Genomic DNA, 12,480 nt, shown 5'->3' with positions numbered 1-12,480 from the left:
AGGAGTGGATTAATCTTGAGACGTCCCACTCTATACTGCCCCAAACATAACTCATCCCTTTGTCCAGAGGATCCACGCTGTATCCACCACCGCCAACTAGTCACTTAGTAGTCATCTCAGTTATCAGATCGACTATCTGGTATCACAGTGCTCGTGTTCAAGTCACCCTTAATTTACTTAACAATGGCCCCAAAATGCAAGAGTGGTGATGCTGGCAATTCGGATACGTCAGAGAGAAGCCACAGAGTGCTTCCTTTAAGTGAAAAGACGAAAGTTCTCGACTTAACAAGGAAACAAAAAAACTGTACGCTAAGGTTGCTAAGATCTACAGTAACTTTTATTACAATTATTATAATTGTTCTATTTTATTATTAGTTATTATTGTTAATCTCTTACTGTGCCTAGTTTATAAATTAAACTTTATCATAGGTATGTATGTATAGGAAAAAACATAGTATATATAGGGGTCAGTACCATCGTTGGTTTCAGGCATCCACTGGGGGTCTTGGAATGTATCCCCTGCAGACGGGGGAGACATGTTGCAAAGTACTGGCAGAGGAGACAGGCCACAGCCTCTGGAGTCAGAAAATCCTGGTTTAAATCATAGGTCTGCCTCTTACCAGCTCCATGAATTTATCCTGATTCCCAGCTTCCTTAACTGATAATTCTAATTTTAGGGTAAAGGCTGTCACATTAAAATACATATAGCACTTAAAACGCAGTAGTAATAATGGGTAATATTTACTGCACGTTTACTGTGCCCTCTACACCAGCCTTACACTGTTCACACTTCTGTAAAGACATAAACTTGTAAACGACAATTTCATGGAGTATATTGTGGTGGTCAGGAGAACCCACGTCAGAGTCCGAGCACCGGGTTCAAATCCAGGCCCTGGGCTCTGATATCCAATGGCAGCATGGCCAAGGACAAGTTACTTAACTTTTCCAATATTTTCTTCCTCATTTGTAAAGGAGATAGTCCCTACTTTATAGTAATAATATTTGCAAGTGCTTAACATGGTGCCTGGAACACAATAAGAGTATGTAAGTATTACATATTATTATTATCATTTCATAGGCCAGGCAATTGGGTTTGGTAAACTAACTTGCCCAAGGTCACACAGATGCTAAAGGCAGAACTGGGGCTCTAATCAGATTCCTTTCTCTCACTCGTATTTTATAGGTGTTGGCTTCTTTCTGGATACTCGCTCCTCCTTCCACTGCTCCGATGAGGTTCACCCTCCGGGGTAACTGAAAGGGACAGGCAGTTCCGTCTAAGCAGTAGGCAGCTGTAGGGGCTCCAATCACAGCCACCTTCCACAGACCACCAGGAGGAGGGGCTCTGTTTTCCCCAGTGCAGCCCCTTCCAGGGAACAACGAAGACAGCCAGAACAAGAGAGGTGACACGGATGCGCAAACCCTTGACTTACTGTCTCAGTAAGGGCTGGGGTAGCAGCCCGGCAGTGGCTGAGAGAGGCAGCAGGCATGGCACCCAGAAGCACTGTAGCCACAGACCCAATAACTCCTTGAACACACAACCCAAGTCTATCCCCTCTGACTCTCATCTTCCTTGCTGCATAAACCCCTCTATGTTGCCTTTGCCCAATTCCCCTCAAGATGGCGCTAACCTAATCAGGTTTTCACACCTCTCCTGAATACTAATGTATTGATTTCCATAAGCATTACCTCTTCATAACATGATTTACATGAAGAAAATGCCCACAATGCCAACTCAGAGTGGTGCAGGCACAGTTAAGTCTTTGCAGAAACCTGGGCTCAACTTGGTTGGACCTTAAGTATCCACTCAACTCATTGCTAGGGTACAAGTATACTGAAACAGGGCAGACCCTTCCTCTACGTCCCGTTGGCCAGATTTATCTTCTTGTCAAAGATGCTTCCACTCAAAACCCCTAGCCCAATCTACTTTATTATCATTAATTCAACATGAAACTAAAATTAAGAGCTGAGCTCTCAAGGTCTTTCATAAGACCGATCACACCCACGTGTGAGTTCTAATCCTTAAACCGTGCTTCTGCTTTAACCCGTCGCAGTTCCCCCACCAGCCTTGACACCATCCCTCCAATACAATGGTGTCCACTCCTCACCAACACTGTATGAGATTTTCTATTTGAACTTGACATCAGAAGTATTGAAAAATTCCAAGGCACATATTAACTTGGGCTCAAAGGACTGGTAGTTCAGTGAAGTTCTCAGTGTCAGTGGATTTTTGTACATCTGCGTGACGCCAAGACTAAGCTTTGATCATACGACCTCAAAGACCTTCACGGTCTGCTTTCTCTCTGCGTACCCCTAAGAATTATTTAAATTTTTTTGCGACATTCCTGCTCAAAATCATTCAAAGATTCCAATTTGGTGGTTGGCCTCAAGCTTACACATACTCCCAGAGAGCCCTCATTTGGGAGCAATATTTTAATATACCATGCTTTCTGATCAGTACCACAAGCCTCTCCACTACACGCCTCCACTAGATAAAATTGTCACTTAAGTACAAGCAAAGTGGACTGGCATGCCCTCAGCAAACAACAGATAATGAACTGAACACTGCTGAGATTGTCAATATAGTCTTTTAAAAAATTATAATTACAATTTCCATTAGAAGCACACAAGCCCTCTTTGCCAAATTGAAAAGGACAAAACTAGTACAAAGAGAATTTCCATGTTTTTGAAAGGTCTTTATGAACAACAGGACTTTTTTTTTTTAATTACTTTTAAAAAATTTTGGCACTACCCCTTGAAACAAGTTAAAAGACAAAATAGGCTAAAATGTGAGGCCTGTAACCAGGGTGCTCGGTCAGTGGGTTCCTTGCTAACATAGCCCCAGAATCCTAATTCTGTCGCATTACTCTTGCCTTTCATGTCTGGAGAATTTTCCTTTGATTAACACCCTTGCAGTATGGGACTCCACAGGATGCTAAGCAGGCTTGGAACCTGAGATCACTAACGACAGAGCATTCCCACGGGCAGGTCTTCACGAAGAGTGGGCAGACTAGCCCAGTTGAGGGCTCTCTTCTCAAGGAGCTCCAGGATCTAACCATCCAAAAGAGGGCCTAGGAGGAACAAGAAGCCCAGTCTGGAAGACACCCAGACAGAGCTATTTTCTTCTCCCAACACAAACTCAAAACAGGTGCATCGCTTTTATTTTTTATTTCCACTCTCTGAACTTTCTGCTTATATACACAATGACTAAATTTAATCACTAATCCAACCAAATGGTTGACAATTAAGTCAATCACTATTATTATTGATTGCATAATAATAACCACAGAGGAGTTTAAAAGTTACCCCCATCTAGCTGGAGCCCCAGGGGCCCAGAAGCCTTACGCAGGCATCTGGGGGAAGCAGAAGGAAGGGATTTTTTCGTAATCTTGTAAGGAATCGGGCTTCCAGGCAGCTCACTTTGTAAGCTGTTCACTTTGTAAACACACTGAGTCGATCAGCTGGCCGGCCAGGCTCACTGGTATCCTTTCTCGAAGGGTGGGGAGATCCAGTACAAGGAAGGAGAATTTGTTTCAGGAGCTACACCAGGCAACGTTCAGTTAAGAGGAAATAGACACAAGTACCACGGCCTAAAGGAAGTGGTGAGGGTGAGCAAACGGCTTCCCGGCCAGTCCTTTCTAAACAAGATCCTGTTTCCCTTTTCAAAGTACTAATGATCAGCCACACACACCCCTCCACACACACACACACACACATTTTCTCAAGTCACCAGCTATCCTATCCTACCAAATGATAATCACTACCTTATACAGAGCACCAAGCTAGGTGTTTCCCAAATTTTATCTCATTTAAATCTCACAGCACCCCCAGAATGTAAATATTTTTCCCTCCCTTTCACAGATGAGGAGCATGGAAACCGAGTTTCAGAGAGGTTAAGCATCTTGCCCAAGTTTGCAGTTAGGAAGCTGGGAAGGTGAGACTTAGATCAAGGTGTTTCTGGTTCCAAAGCCGCCTCTAACCAGTTAGGTCTAATGTAAATAAAAACCGTCTAGGAAAACCTTATACCACTATACTTCACTTTTTATAATTTCTTATCATCGTAATATTACATCATGAAAGAAAAGGTGTTAAGCCAAAAATAGCATTTTTTTTAAGTGCTCAAAATACTCACAACATAAATTTGCATCCACAAACCATGAGCTGTGAGTCCTAATTGATGCAAAAGCTTGTAGCTCCTGATTTCTTGACCAAAACATCTTCAAGGATGTTTCTGAATTTAAGGGAAGAGATACCATTCCAACTGCTGCATTTCAGAGGCAGTGGAAAGATTATCTATTCCTTTTTCTTTTTTTTTTTTTTTTTGCTGAGGAAGATTGGCCCTGGGCTAACATCTGTGCCCATCTTCCTCTAATTTGTATGTGGGATGCCTGCTACAGCATGGCTTGATAAGCAGTGCATAGGTCCACACCCAGGATCTGAACCTGCAAACCCCGGTCTGCCAAAGTGGAGCATGTGAACTTAACCTCTACGCCACCAGGCCAGCCCCTCTATTCCTTTTTAACAAAGAAAACAAGCAAAAAAAAAAAAAAAAACCTCCTCCTTATGTACCTAAAATTTATTTAATCCTTAATAGCTGCCAAGCAGGTAACATCAGTAATATATACATATAAAATCATTCAGACTAAGCTGTGAATGATGGAGCTCATAACCTTTCCTGGAAGCCCGTCTTTGAGATGAACCAGGGGCCTAGAAGAGTTGTTCTCAAACTTGAGCATCCCTCAGAATCACCTGGAGAGCTTGTTGAACGCAGCCTGTGGGCTCTGCCCCCATGACTGATTCAGTCCATCTGCCATGGGACTAGAGAATTTGCATTCCAGAAAGTTTCTAGGTGCTGCTGGTGTTGCTGTCTTGGGACCATACTTTAAGAGCTGCTGCTGTAGAACTGAGGCAAATAGAAGCAGAAGACTTAACAGAAGCTGCTCAAATCGCAGCTAAATAGATTTTTAAAAACTAATTTGAAAAATACTACTTCCTCACCTCGAAACACTTCAGGCTTCACCAGGAGTTAAAGGGAGATAGGGGATGGCTCATTTAGTCAAGAATGGAAATGAACTAAAATTCAGAAGCTTGGATTTCTCTGGGCATGAGTGTGTTTTGGGTTATGCTGTGTTTACTCTTGGAAAAATGTGCCATCCCCTTTTTATTCTCAAAGGGCTTTAAATGCTTATTAAAAAATGTTCTTTGAAATCAAATAGCTCTTTAAAGGTTGTGTTTTGGTGATTTGATTGTAAATGAATGAAAAGCATATGGATTAAGTCACACATGGTTTTAAAGAATTAGAGGCAAAAGTGTCTAAGGAGACACATTGAGCGTTTACCAAATTCAAATGTTTGAGAGGAAAAGTCACAGGATGAGAAAATAAGCTGACTTTATTCTCATTGGAAGGCTAACATACCTGTATGTAAATAACTGCATGTTAAGAATTTGAGCATCACCATGAGGTGTCTGCATTTATCATTTCTGCCAAGGTTCTAACATAACCTCTTATAGTATTCCACTTTAAGCTAACCCCAAATGCACAATTATAAAGAAATTGTACTCTGAAATGGAAGTTTCAGGTAAGATAATAATATTTTGCCTTCAAACCATGGCTGAGATTCAGCACCTAAGATGGCCATTGTATTATCACAAGTTAATTATCTACATATACAAAACATATGTGGTAAAGAATATTTTTAGATCTTAATTAATATTTGTTCTCTTGGAGATTTACTTTTTCCCCTCCCAAAGCACATTCTAGAACAATGCTTTCCTGTGCTTATTGCAGAGTGAAGGGATAAGGCACTGCAGAAAAGACTCAAGGGAGGATCTACTTGGCTTCGTGTTCAAAAACAATGAATTCAGGAGAACCAAGAGAAACGAAAAACGTTCAAGGTTAGGGCTTTGAACATGGGTGTTTCTAGGGCTGTGGGGAAGGAAATGGAAGAAATGTAAGTAGTGGGCAGAGTGGCCAGGCTAAGAGGCTGGACCTGAAAGACACAGAGACAGAAATGGGGGGCCCATTATGAAACGGAGTCCGCATCTGGGCTGCACTTGAGTGAACGCTAAACGTGACCTTTCCTCCATCACCACATCATCATTCCTTTCACGGCAGTTAAAGCCCCTTTGTGGGTGGTGTTCTTACATTACTGATTTATTCCTTCTGCTTATTTTTCATGGTCAGTCTTCCCAGAAACTCGTCTGTGTCATTAAAGTTACTATGTTATTAATGTTTCCAAAGAACCAGATTTCAGTTTTGATGATCATCTCTGTTTGGTTGTTACTGTTTGTTTGCTTGCTTGATTTTTATGTCATCTGTATTATTCCCTTTCTTCTGCCATTTTTGTGTTTCTTCTGTATTCTTTTCCTAGCTTTATGAGTTGATTAATATCTTTAGGTTAATTTTTTAAAGAAATGCATCTTAGGCTATAAATCTCCCTCTGAGTGCTGCTATAGCTGTATCTCACTAATTTTCACATGCACTAGTTGTATTATCATTTATTATAATTATTTCAAAATTTCAATTTATATTTTCTCTTTAACCCTTAGTTTACTTAGAATTATGTTTTCCCAGGTTTCAAATGTGTAATAATTGTTTGAAATTTTTTTGTTACTGGTTTATAATCTAAGGGTATTTTGGATAAGAAATAGGATCTCTATGAAATTAGTTAGTTGGTCAATTTTTATATATGTTCCACGTTGTTCTTGGGAAAAACAATGTGTGCTCTCTAACCTTTGATCTCAGTGGTATCTAAATCAAACTTGTTAATCATATCATTAAATTTTTCTATATAGTTATTAAATTTTGCCTTATTAATATATTATTTGTGACATCCCACACATCCTATATGTAAGCAGTTGTATTACTTTCTGCCTTATCTCTCCTATATCTCTTTTTGCATATGCAAGCAGATACATATGTTTTCTTATTTCCTCTTTCTTTTACACAAAAGATAGCATTCTATATATACATTTATGTGCTTTGATTTTTTCATTGAATAATATATCCTAAAAGGCACTCTATATGAGTTCATAGGCTTGCTCTTTATCATTTTATTGAGGTCATAATGATTCATAACATTGTGTAATTTCAGGTGTACATTATTATGTATAAGGGTCTGTATAAACTACATTGTGCTCACCACCAATAGTCTAGTTTTTATCCATCACCATACCTATGTGCCCCTTTACCCCTTTCACTCACTCCCTCACCCCCTTCCCCTCTGATAACCACTAATCTGTTCTCTTTATAGATGTGTTTGTTTATCTACCACATATGAGTGAAATCATATGGTATTTGTCTCTCTCTGTCTGGATTATTTTTCTTAACATAATACCCTCAAGGTGCATCCATGTTGTTGCAAATGGGATGATTTTGTCTTGTTTTATGGCTGAGTAGTATTCCATTGTATATATTTACCACATCTTCTTTATCCAATCCTCAGTTGATGGGTACTTGGGTTGCTTCCACATTTTGTCTATTGTGAATAATGCTGCAATGAACACAGGAGTCCATAGATCTCTTTGTATTGTTGATTTTGTGTTCTTTGGATAAATTAGCCAGTAGTGGGATAGCTGGATCTCATGGTATTTCTATTTTTAATTTTTTGAGAAATCTCCATACTGTTTTCCATAGTGGCTACACCAGTTTGCATTCCCACCAGCAGTGAATGAGGATTCCCTTTTCTCCACATCCTCTCTAACATTTGTTATTTTTGTCTCGTTAATTGTAGCCATTTGGACAGGTGTAAGGTGATATCTCATTGTAGATTTGATTTGCATTTCCTTAATAATTAGTAATGTTGAAGATCTTTTGATGTGCCTGTTGGCCATCTGTATATTTTCTTTGGAAAAACGTCTCTTCATATCCTCTGCCCATTTTTTGATTGGGTTTTTTGTTGTTGTTGAGTTTTATGAGTTCTTTATATCTTTTGGAAATTAACCCCTTTTTGGATGTATGATTTTCAAATATTTTCTCCCAGTTTATGGGTTGTCTTTTCATTTTGTTCATGATTTCCTTAGCCTTGCAGAAGCTTTTTAGTCTGGCAATGAACTCTCTCAGTTTTTGTTTATCTGGGAAAGCTTTTATGTCTCCATCATATGTGAAGGATAGCTTCACTGGATAGAGTATTCTTGGCTGAAAGGTTTTGTCTTTCAGTATTTTGAATATATCATTCCATTCTCTCCTAGCCTGTGAGGTTTCTGCTGAGAAATCTGCTGAAAGCCTGATAGGAGTTCCTTTGAAGGTTATTTTCTTCTGCCTTGCTTCCCTTAATAATTTTTCTTTGTCATTGGCTTTTGCCGGTTTTAATATATATGCCTTGGAGAAGGTCTTTTTGCATTGATGTAATTAGGAGTTCTATTGGCTTCATGTACTTGTAAGTCCAGTTCCTTCCCCAGTTTCAGGAAGTTCTCAGCTATTATTTCTTTGAACAAGCTCTCTGCTGCTTTCTCCCATTCTTCTCTCTCTGGAATACCTATAATCATAATATTGCTTTTCCTAATTGAGTCGGATATCTCTTGAAAAATTTCTTCATTTTTTTTTTAATCTTAGTTCTCTCTCCTCCCCTACCTGAAGCATTTCTATATTTCTGTCCTCTAATTCACTAACTCTGTCCTCCTTAACATCAGCTCTATATTTTATGGTTTCTAGATTATTTTTTATCTCATTAATTGTGTTCTTCATATCCAGAATTTCTGTTTGGTTTTTTTTTTAGAGTTTCGATCTCTTTGGTGAAGTATTCCTTCTGCTCATTAATTTTATTCCTGAGCTCATTGAACTGTCTCTCTGAGTTTTCTTGTAACTCATTGAGTTTCTTTATGACAACTATTTTGAATTCTCTGTCATTTAGATTGTAAATTTCTGTGACTTCAGGGTTGATTTCTGGAGACTTGTCATGTTCCTTCTGCTCTGAAGCATTACTGTAGTTCTTCATGGTGCTTGATGAACTGATTCTATGCCGGTGCATTTGTGGTAGCATCAGGTAGTATCAGGCAGATTCCACCTGCCACCGCTGGGGGAGAGCAGGAGCTGTGTTTTCTGTTCCTGCCCTGTCTGCTGGAAGTGGTGCGGGCAGGGTTGCTCTGTGTTTGCATGCTGGCTACAGCCATTCTACAGGTTGCACTCGCGTGGGCAGGGCTTCCGTTCACACACCATAGGCAGGGCCTCTGTGCCCGGCAGACTGATCACTTTTGCACAGGTGGGGCCACTGTGCTCAGCAGGGGACTAGCCGAGCTGCTGCACTAGGCAGGAGGGGTGCATATGCAGGGGCTGAGCTGCCAGTCGGTGGGTCCTGCAGATTGCTGTGTTCCATGGGCAGGGCACCTTCTGAGTGAGTGGGGCACCTTCTCACCTGTGCTGTGCTCAGCAGGTGGGCGCCTTCACGGGGGCTGAGCCATCACCACTCAGTATAGAGCATTCGCACCAGTGGGGTGGGCACAGCATGGTGGGCACTCCTGTCAGCGGGGCTACAACTCTGAAAGCATTCGAGAACGGGCCAGGCTGCTCCTGCGCCCTCTGATGGTCGTGCTGACTACTGTGTGAGGATCCCCAACTGGGCTCGCTGCTGCTGGGGAGGGGGAACACAAGAGGTGCACTCACCTAGTTCCACTGCCTCCCAGGGATCCAATCCACCTACCTTCAAATGCACGGCTGCATGGATCTCTCGCACTTTCTGTTCAGCTGTTACGGGCATCCTCTGCTGGTTAATGAATGTCCATTTAGTTGTAACCTTGAGGGGAGAGACAAAGGGAACAACTCACTCCACCATGATGCTGATGTCACTCTCCATTTATCTTTTTTTACAGCTACATAGCACTCCATTGTGCAAATATACCATAATTTAGTCAACCAGTCTCTAATGTATGGGCATTTAGGTTGGTTATAATATCTCAAATTTATAAATAGTGCTTCAATGAATAATTTTGTGCAAATATATTTTCATATTTTGGGAGGTGTATCTTTAGTGTAAATTCCTGGAAGTGAGGTTGCCAGGTCAAAGAGGAGACACATATGTAATTTTGTTAGATGTTGGCAAATCCCCCTTCATAGAGGATGCACCATTATTGCATTCTCATCTGCAAAGAATGAGAGCGGCTTGCCAACAGTCTTGCCAACAGAATATTCTGTGAAGCTTTTAAATTTTTGCCAACCTGGTAGGTAAGAAATGTTATCTCAGTATAGTTTTGATTTGCATTTCTCTGATTATGAGTAAAATTGAACATATTTTCAGATGTTTGAGAGCCATTTTATATCATTTTTGTGAATTTTCAGTTCATATCTCTTGCTCATTTTTCAATTGAATAGTTGGTCTTTCTTCCTCGTGTTTTTTTTTTTTTTTTAATGTTATTAGGGTTGTCCGCACTTTATTTGTGGTACATTTGCTGATATTTTTTTCACAACTTGTCTCTTGTCTTTTGATTTTGTTAGTGATGCTTTTTTATGAAAATTTTTTTTTAATTTTGTCAAATTTATCAATCTTTTCTTTTGTTGCATCAGGATTTTAAGTCATATTTAGAAGACCTTCCCCTCTGCATGGGGTATGTAGAGAGTAATTTAGACGTTCTCTTCCAGTTTCATTTTTCACGTTTAGATCTCTGATCCATTTGATGCTTATTCTTGAGTACGGTGTGAGGACTAGATCTAACAAATTTTTTTTTTCAAATGACTATCCAGTTGTCCCAATACCATTTATTTAAAAATCCATTCCTGCCCCAGCAATTTCAGATACTACCTTTATCCTGTGATAAATTTCTATATGTACCTGCGTAGGTTTTGAATTTTCTATTCTATTTCATTGATCTGAATGTTCATGCACCTCAGTACCTCATTGTTGTAATTATTGGTTACCTTAATTATTGAAAACTCTTTTATAGTGAGCCATTGTGGTCCCTCCCCCTCCCCCACTGACCCACAGCACTTCCTTTTCAGTGTTTATTAGCTAGTCTTATGTGTTTCTTTTTCCATATAAATTTTAGTTTTGATTTGATCACCTCCAGCTAAAAAGCTTGATGGTATGTTTGTTGGGATCACCAACGTATAAATTAACTTAAGGAGAATGATACTGAGATGTCTTATCTGAGAACAAGGATGTTCATTTGTACTATTTAGGAGTACTTTATAATTTCCGTGTAAGTTTTGCACATTTCTTATTTATTCCTAAGCATTTTATCTTTCATTCTTTTTGCTATTGTAAATGAGTTTTCTCTTCCACTATAACTCCTAAATAATTATTTGTGTATCTGAGAGCTATTTCTTCTAGTCTGTTAATTTTATATCCTGCTACCTTGTTAAATTCTTTTAATGCTTTAAGTTAGTTTTATATTGGTTCTCTAGGGGTTTTTTTAAGTATACTATCTGCAAATAGTTGTTTCTTCTTTTCCAATTATTATATCTCTGATTGTTTTCCTTTGTCTAATTACTTTGGCCTCTACTTCCAACACAATGTTAAATATCTCTGGTGATGGTGGGTTTACCTGCATGTTTCTGGCCTCTGTGAGAATACAAATTTTAGGATTTAAGTATAGATTTTTTTATTATATTAAGGAAGTATCCATTTATTCCTATTTTCTCAAGTGTTTTTATTAGAATGGAATTTTGTCAAAGGCTATTTTCAGCAGCTATGGAAATATTCATATGATTTTTTTTCTCTTGAGATCTATTGTATAGTGAATCATACTAATAGATTTTCTTAATATTGAATCATTTTGGATTCTTGATAAAAGTTACACTTGGTCATAGCTTATTGTTTCCTTAATGTGATGGAGTCCATTCACTAATATTTTATTCAGGATTTTTGCATCAATATTCACAAGTGGTGTAGTATCACTGTATTTATCATGCTTAGGTATCAATATTATACTCACTTCATTTAAAGAATTTGGATGTTTTTCCTCATTTTCTTTATTTTCTATACTTTAAAACAATTTATGAAGCATTTGGGTTTATCTAACCCTTGAGGTTTTGGTACATTTCCCCTGTGAAAACTTCTGGGTCTGGTGTTTTCTTGTATGTTAGTTTCATAATAACTTTCTCTCTCTCTCCTATGAATATTGATCTATTTAAACTTTCTTTTTCTACTAGGATCAATTTTAGTAACTTTAATTATTCTCTATTATCAGTGTGTAATGTTTGATACATATCCAAGAGATTGCTTCATTGATTATGTTTTTTAGCTCTTCTATATTTTTATCTTTTTTTGTCCACTTGATCTACCTTGTATTGTGAGTAGTGTATTGAAAAGTCTTATTACTTTTTTGCCTTGGTAAGTAGTGGGACGAATTGTGTCCCCCAAAAAGATATGTTGAAGTTCTAACCCCCTGTACCTATGAATATGACCCAATTTGTAAATAGGGTCTCTGCAGATGTAATTAGCCAAGGATCTCCAGATGAAATCATCCTGGATTTAGAGTGAGCTGTAAATCCACTGACTAGTGACTTTATAAGAGAAAAGACAAAGAGGTTTGGACACAGACACATGGAGA

The 12,480-nt window shown here is 38.9% G+C and overlaps 1 long non-coding RNA gene across 2 annotated transcripts in view; it reads left to right on the top strand.

Moving 5' to 3' along the window:
* Window positions 1-12,480, top strand: part of LOC147915882 (uncharacterized) — a 79,193-nt gene that overhangs the window by 23,205 nt on the left and 43,508 nt on the right. The window contains exon 3 of one of the 2 annotated variants that reach the window (XR_015553754.1): window positions 5,786-5,892. This is a non-coding gene — a long non-coding RNA (uncharacterized LOC147915882). Of the gene's footprint in view, window positions 1-5,785; window positions 6,780-12,480 lie in introns of those variants that run through there. The other variant, XR_015553753.1, reaches the window with a different exon arrangement.

Source organism: Ceratotherium simum, chromosome 12, assembly GCF_057802395.1.
Source record: "Ceratotherium simum simum isolate JZ-2026a chromosome 12, ASM5780239v1, whole genome shotgun sequence".
Taxonomy (NCBI): Eukaryota; Metazoa; Chordata; class Mammalia; order Perissodactyla; family Rhinocerotidae; genus Ceratotherium; species Ceratotherium simum.
The sequence above is the reverse complement of the archived record's forward strand: the minus strand, read 5'-3'. Positions and strand labels throughout refer to the sequence as shown.